Raw genomic sequence first — 8,190 nt, forward strand, 5'->3', positions numbered from 1 at the left:
TTCCAGTTTTAAATCCCCCTCTCTGCCCCCTTTCCCCTACCTCATTAGGCCTACAAAGCCATGTTGCCCAATCTACCTTCTGACCCCTCGCATGACAGGATTTACTAAAACAAAACGCTGGGGCCCAGAGAGAGTTTAGATTAACCCTTTTAAAGCTGTAGTGGTATTTCACTACTGAGCAAATAACTTAAAGGGATTGAGTCCCTCCATTGAAATGCTCCTTTCACATAGTGCTGGAGCTGTTTCTTTTTTTTTTTTGTCCTTTTGGTTAACAAGTTTGTGTAACTTGTTCTAGTGCTAAAATTGGGTGTATAGTGCAAACATTTTTACACTGTTGATACCAAAACACTTTTTACTGTCCAGCCCTGGAGTGAGTTTTACAGTATTCCAGATCCATCACAACCTGTTGTGTTTGTGGTTTTTTTCTAGTGTTGCACAAAGAGGACAGACAGGGAGATAGTAGCAGACTGATATACCAAAAGGTCTTATGTCTGACTTCAACCAGGGCTGTGTGTAACCTCTGCAAAGAGACTTTTTCCAAGGGAGGAGGCGTGTGGCATTGTGGGAGATTTTCATTTTCCATCTTTTTCTCTAGGATGTTGGTCGGACCACTGACTCATCTGCTCTGTATGTGTGGTTACCCCAGCCACTCCTTGAAAGGCATCTTTTAAGGAAAACCTTAAAACACATAAAAAAAAAATCAGCCATTTTCAACATATCCTGGTCTTGTTAAATGCTGCGTGTTGAGATAATTAAATAATCTCGTCTAAGAATCTTAATCATCATTCAAGGAGAGGAGGAAATGCCAATTTCTCCTTCCAACAGCAGCTCAAAAGGTCGTCATGGATTGTTGCAACAACGTGTAGTTGTTTTAGTAAAAGGTGTGGCTACCCAAAGTGAAATCAAAGTTGACAATCAGGATAGGAGGCTGAGAGAGGGTGCGGGACATTAAACATTTAAGAGTCACTGTACAGTGGAAAGAGACTTTCAGTCAGTGGAGGATAGGTGTTAATAGTGAAGCTGACTAGTACGACTAGAAGGAATGTGCATGTGACTAGCATCGATTGTAAATGTTTTATGTCTTTTGCATGCTGGACTTTGTGTGTTTCTTTTTTTTGGACTTTTGTGCTAATTTTATTGTCTTACTGATTACTTCAGTTCATATACCAAACATCCAGGAAACAAACAGCTTTGAACGTCCTGTAAACTCAAGCAGTTTTTGTGGTGAGACATGAAAATAAAAGGTTTCATTCATTTCTTCCAACCATTAGTCAGACGTAGGAGAGACAGGGAGATGAGAGGGTATATGCACTCGCACGACTTCATTCAAGCATCCCGATGACGGATGCTCTCGGGGTGGTGTGCGAAGACGGAATGACTGAAGGGGGATGCCTCTCTCCTGCTTCATGACTGATGCAGTCCAGCGGGAAAGTCCCTTCTGGTCTCTGATTCCTTCTGTCGCTGCCAAGGCCAGCCTCACCCAGCCTCACCCGGCCTCACCCAGCCTCGCCCAGCCCAATTCATTCCTCTTGAGTTGTGACCAGCTGCTGCAACTCTCTAAGGAAGGAAGTGGATTTAATTCAATCAGAGTCTGGAAGTTGGTCACGGGTGGACCGGGGCTGGGTATTCCTCCTCTACTTCCTCTTTGTGAAGGAAAGGAAAAGGGAGAACAAAACACAGGAAAAATAACTTTCTCTCTTTTGACCCCCTCCCTCCCGTCTTTTTTACTCTCTCTGAATCACCCTCTCTGTGGGAATCGAGCTGTTTGTTCAGTTGCTTCTCATTGACTAAATATATCAATGAGCAAATGGACTCGGGCCTTTGCCCTGCTCCCTGTTCCACTGCACTGGCTCACAGATCTGCATTAAATGTCAGGAGCAGCGTCACAGTTTTGCCCGTATGTACTGCATTCATCTGAGTCTTTTATTTATTTATTTTTTGATTGTTAAAGGTTTCACTTTCATGTAAACAGTAGAGAACTCGCAGCCACAATTTTAGGGTTTAGGTCACTCGGGATCATTTTTTATCTGCTGTCATTTCCTGCAACGTGGGAGAGTGAGGGCAGTCGTCCCCTGTCAGTACTTTGTGTTTTCAGGGCAGAATCAGCTGTCACTTACAGCAGTACACACACACACACACACACACACACACACACACACACACACACACACACTCTCAAAAGGAGGGTGAGAAAAGCGAGTGACAAGAACAGGGACTGTTTCAGCTTGACAATTAAAAGGTAAATAATGTGTGTGTGTGTGTGTGTGTGTGTGTGTGTGTGTGTGTGTGTGTGTGTGTGTGCCGTAAACTTTCAGTTGCAGTGCAATATCAAAGTATTGTGCCCGACACTGTGTGTCAATCTCTGCTCGAAAGGTGCAATATTCACAGCTGGCTTTTTGAATGGGATTTATTTGTATTTTGTGTTTGAGGGAGACATAAAAAGACAAGTGTATAACAGTGTTTGGTGAAATAAATGATTTATGAATGCTTGCATATCAGGATGAAACGGTCGGCAAACTATTCACATTTCAAGATTTTGATTTTAATAGTGTTGTTGCTAAAAATGATTTTCATAGTTATTTATTGAAAGAATACTTAAGTTCATATCAAAAGTGGTACCCAGCCCACATCTTTAAGTCTTGCATTACACTATATTACATTACATACAGTGGTAAGAGAAAACAAAGAGGATGTCAGCAGCAGTCCACTTAAGGCAGGCAACTCGTGATTGCCGTTTGTTTGATATGTTGCACTGGAAATTCATCACATAATTGCTTATGTTGGCAACAAGACAAATCTTGAGTCCACTGGTCCCTCTGGCCTTCCCATCTCCTCAGGCCTCTCTCTCCTCTCTCTCTCTCTCTCTCTACTGTAACTTTGAATACAAAAAGTAACCATAAGAAAAAGTCGGTGATTATCCATCCTGCAGTCCGTGTGCCAGCTTTCTCCACCCTCCCCACCTCAGAATGCTGGCAGATTCCGTGCCAGGAATTCCACCATGCGCTGGAGTTTGTAATTTACAACGCTTGTGTTCAGACCACAGTGCTTTTCTTATGAAGATTCAGGTTTCCCTAGCAACCCCCAAAAGTAATGTTTTTCCTTTATGGCAAAGGGGGAAAATTTAGCACGTAGCTTTGCTGCACACTAAACAACCCACGAAATATAGCAGAGCACATTTTCTCTAAAGGTAACCTGTTTTTGTGGTGTGTGTGGGTGTAGTATAAATACAGCTGAAATTAGGTGTTCTCTTTTGTAATTAAGTGAGTGTGTGAACTCCGTGAACCCAGGTTAAACCAAGGGAAACAGCTGCGCCCATCACAGTGAGAACAGGTAGAACATGCATGCAACAAACACTCCTGTTTCTATCATCACACAGTGACTTTTTTTCAGGCGCCAAACCTTCTAAAAACTATACAGAACTGATTACTAACATTGATCCCGTGACGGCCTTCCAAACCTGTGCTTGTTCTACTGTGGTGTCTTGTGTCAGAAATTGAGAAATTGCCCACATGTGGTAAACATGGGCTTTGAGAGGTGATTGACAAGCAGGTGAGTGTGTATGTGGGTGTGGCGGGCAGGTGAAAAGATGTTTTCACAGCTGACGAGCCTTCTGAGAAAGCGTTAGTGCACTTGTTCATGTGATCGCCATGCCGGTTGCATCACAGAATGCTTGTGCAGCGTGTGCGCACACCTTTTTTTTGGTGTCATCATTACTGATTGACAGAAAGTGGGTCGCCCTGATCCTGGTTATGGCGAGCACATTCTTGTTATTTTGAAGCTCCGGTTTAGTTATTTCAGCTGGTGTGTGTAAACTCGTACTACAGTAACAATTTGCGGTGAGGAAGGGGATGTGTGAGTTGTCACTTTTGCCTCCTATGTGTGCAGGTCAGCAAGTTAAGACAGTCAGACAGCCTTGTGCGGGGGTGTGGGAGGTGGCTCATGTTTTCCAGCGCGTCAAGTTGTTTCGCATGCTCGCAGTGGACCAGGGACAGAGAGGAAAAAGGTTCAGTGAAAAGTGGGATGCAGGGTAGAAGAGTGTGTGTGAAGCTGGAGAGTAGTTCATCTAGGGGAAAAAATGACTCTACTTTGAGGAAGCTTTATAACAGTCATGTGCCTGCTATGGATCAACTTATGTGACTGATTGGTTTAAGCATTAAAACACGTGACCAACATTTTCCTCCTTGCTAGAATATCAGGTTGGTGGATGTGGCACTGTGTTTTTCAGCTAACAAGGAGACATCACAGTCACAATTATTTAGTAATTTATCAAAAATATGAACTGGTTTCTGCTGATAAGGTTGCTGTTTTCTTTGTTTTATATAATTGTACACTGATTATCTTTTGGATAATTATTTTTTGCTAAAACAAGCAATTCAAAGACATCCTTGAGCTTTTGCAACATCTGATGAGCATTTTCACTGTTGTCTCATATTAGATTAACTAAAGAAATCTTCTACAGACAATCTGTAATGGAAATAATTATCATCTGTAGCCCTAAAATTGTCTGAACTCTGTTGAGAACCAGATGCATGTGGTTGACCGCATACTAAATAACCTGAAACACATGTTAACGAACGCTCCCAGACAAAGTTCTGGTTGGATTACCCTACAACCCCCCTGAGGCACTATCTCCTATCTGCCCTGCCAGTGCACCACCCTACCCCCGCTCATTCCAGAGGGCAGACAAAGTGAAAGGCATAAATATCATCCACGGGGTGAGGGGCTGTTGTTAACAAACACTACACAATAAGGACACCCACCGACCTTTTTTTTCCCCCCTCTCTGTTTATTGTCATCTGAGAGTGCTCTGTGTGGAAAAGCCACATCATACAGCTCTTGTTACCTTGTCCTTCTCATTTTCTCTTCTCTCTCATGCCTTTTTCTTCCCCTCACTCACAGCCCTCTTACAATTCAGTGTGTACAGCAGCGGGTCCTATATATAGATACATTTGGTGCATGCTTGCTGCTCCTTGAGTGCGTACAGCTTTGAATAGTTTGCCTTTGTAAAACTGGGACTCTTAACCCTTCCACATTACCTGTTGAGCTACACAGAAAACCATCTGGCTACATTATCCCTGGGTGTGTGACGTGCAGTATAATGAACAAAACATTGCTTTATCCAATAGAACAGGAATGTAAACATGAATGTCACCAAACTGAGGGTGTGGAGGGTGTCGAAAGAATATTTCGCTAAGGATTTGTCACCATACTAGCTCGGCTACATGTCATGGATCCTTATTCTAGCCTCTGCCTCTTGTAGCTTGGTTGACAAGAACTTTTAAATGTTTCAGCTGGTGTGTGTGTGTGTGTTTGTCAGGACAGAGGCCAGATTACTTATTCAGAAATTGTTTGATGAAACATTAAAATCATCTGGAGCAACATTCGCCCCCTGGCTATGGGAGCAGAAGCCTTTTCTAACTGTCAGTGAGCGCAGTGTTATGCAAATACATAATAATGGGTGTGCATCTGCATGTGTGGGTAGCATGGAGCACAAATCAAAACAAAGGAGCTTTCACTGTGGCGCCCAATCGTCCTGAGATGTCATGACCTGAATTTGTTTGCCTCTGGTGTTTGAGCTTCTCTTTCTTGTATGGCTGTATCTGAGGGAGAGTTCTCAGAGTGTATTTTAACTTTTGAGGAAATGAAATGTCCACAGGGAATGCAGCTGGATGTGTCTTCACAACAATATTAGACACAAGTGTGTGTGTGTGTTCCCTGCCTGGGAAGTGGGGGAGGAAACAAGCTTTGCAAAATCCTGGCTTGGAAATTTAGGGATGGAAGCAGTGGCCAAATCATGTCCCCAGGGTGCGGTTGTCTGTGGGACTCTGCCTCCCTGACTTGGTCCATGTGAGTGTATGTAATGTGTGTGGTGTGTGTGTGTGTGTGTGTGTTATGTGTGTGCGTGCATCTAGCAGCATACAGACACCCCGCCCAGCCCAGATGACATTTAAACTCTTCTAGAGAGGGCTGGAAATGGCAGAAATTATCAGTCTTGAATGTTCCTGCGGTTGTTAAACACATACGAAGTGGTCTCCTCTTTCTGTGAATCTCCCCTTTTCCCAAAGCAAGCCCTTCCAGTTTAAATCCCCCTCTCTGCCCCCTTTCCCCTACCTCATTAGGCCTACAAAGCCATGTTGCCCAATCTACCTTCTGACCCCTCGCCATGACAGGATTTACTAAAACAAAACGCTGGGGCCCAGAGAGAGTTTAGATTAACCCTTTTAAGCTGTAGTGGTATTTCACTACTGAGCAAATAACTTAAAGGGATTGAGTCCCTCCATTGAAATGCTCCTTTCACATAGTGCTGGAGCTGTTTCTTTTTTTTTTTTTTGTCCTTTTGGTTAACAAGTTTGTGTAACTTGTTCTAGTGCTAAATTGGGTGTATAGTGCAAACTTTTTACACTGTTGATACCAAAACACTTTTTACTGTCCAGCCCTGGAGTGATTTTACAGTATTCCAGATCCATCACACCTGTTGTGTTTTTTTTCTAGTGTTGCAAAGAGGACTGACAGGGAGATAGAGTAGCAGACATATACTAAAAGGTCTTATGTCTGACTTCAACCAGGGCTGTGTGTAACCTCTGCAAAGAGACTTTTTCCAAGGGAGGAGGCGTGTGGCTTGTGGGAGATTTTCATTTTCCATCTTTTTCTCTAGGATGTTGGTCGGACCACTGACTCATCTGCTCTGTATGTGTGGTTACCCCAGCCCCCTCCTGAAAGGCATCTTTTAAGGAAAACCTTAAAACACATAAAAAAAAAATCAGCCATTTTCAACATATCCTGGTCTTGTTAAATGCTGCGTGTTGAGATAATTAAATAATCTCGTCTAAGAATCTTAATCATCATTTAAGGAGGGAGGAAATGCCAATTTCTCTTTCCACAGCAGCTCAAAAGGTCGTCATGGATTGTTGCAACAACGTGTAGTTGTTTTAGTAAAAGGTGTGGCTTCCCAAAGTGAAATCAAAGTTGACAATCAGGATAGGAGGCTGAGAGAGGGTGCGGGACATTAAACATTTAGAGTCACTGTACAGTGGAAAGAGACTTTCAGTCAGTGGAGGGTAGTGTTAATAGTGAAGCTGACTAGTACGACTAGAAGATGTGCATGTGACTAGCATCGATTGTAAATGTTTTATGTCTTTTGCATGCTGGACTTTGTGTGTTTCTTTTTTTTGGACTTTTGTGCTAATTTTTGTTTCTTACTGATTACTTCAGTTCATATACCACATCAGGAAACAAACAGCTTTGAACGTCCTGTAAACTCAAGCAGTGTTTGTGGTGAGACATGAAAATAAAAGGTTTCATTCATTTCTTCAACCATTAGTCCAGACTAGGAGAGACAGGGAGATGAGAGGGTATATGCACTCGCACGACTTCATTCAAGCATCCCGATGACGGATGCTCTCGGTGGGTGGTGTGCGAAGACGGAATGACTGAAGGGGGATGCCTCTCTCCTGCTTCATGACTGATGCAGTCCAGCGGGAAAGTCCCTTCTGGTCTCTGATTCCTTCTGTCGCTGCCAAGGCCAGCCTCACCCAGCCTCACCCGGCCTCACCCAGCCTCGCCCAGCCCAATTCATTCCTCTTGAGTTGTGACCAGACCAGCTGCTGCAACTCTCTACGGAAGGAAGTGGATTTAATTCAATCAGAGTCTGGAAGTTGGTCACGGGTGGACCGGGGCTGGGTATTCCCTCCTCTACTTCCTCTTTGTGAAGGAAAGGAAAAGGGAGAACAAAACACAGGAAAATAACTTTCTCCTTTTGACCCCCTCCCTCCCGTCTTTTTACTCTCTCTGAATCACCCTCTCTGTGGGAATCGAGCTGTTTGTTCAGTTGCTTCTCATTGACTAAATATATCAATGAGCAAATGGACTCGGGCCTTTGCCCTGCTCCCTGTTCCACTGCACTGGCTCACAGATCTGCATTAAATGTCAGGAGCAGCGTCACGTTTTGCCCGTATGTACTGCATTCATCAGTCTTTTATTTATTTTTTTTTGATTGTTAAGGTTTCACTTTCATGTAAACAGTAGAGAACTCGCAGCCACAGTTTTAGGGTTTAGGTCACTCGGATCATTTTTTTATCTGCTGTCATTTCCTGCAACGTGGGAGAGTGAGGGCAGTCGTCCCCTTCAGTACTTTGTGTTTTCAGGGCAGAATCAGCTGTCACTTACAGCAGTACACACACCACACCACAC

The 8,190-nt window shown here is 43.5% G+C and overlaps 1 protein-coding gene across 3 annotated transcripts in view; it reads left to right on the forward strand.

Moving 5' to 3' along the window:
* utrn (utrophin) overlaps window positions 1-8,190 on the forward strand; it is a 166,503-nt gene that overhangs the window by 6,695 nt on the left and 151,618 nt on the right. The gene's annotated exons all lie outside the window — the stretch shown is intronic.

Source organism: Larimichthys crocea, chromosome XI (assembly GCF_000972845.2).
Source record: "Larimichthys crocea isolate SSNF chromosome XI, L_crocea_2.0, whole genome shotgun sequence".
NCBI lineage: Eukaryota > Metazoa > Chordata > Actinopteri > Sciaenidae > Larimichthys > Larimichthys crocea.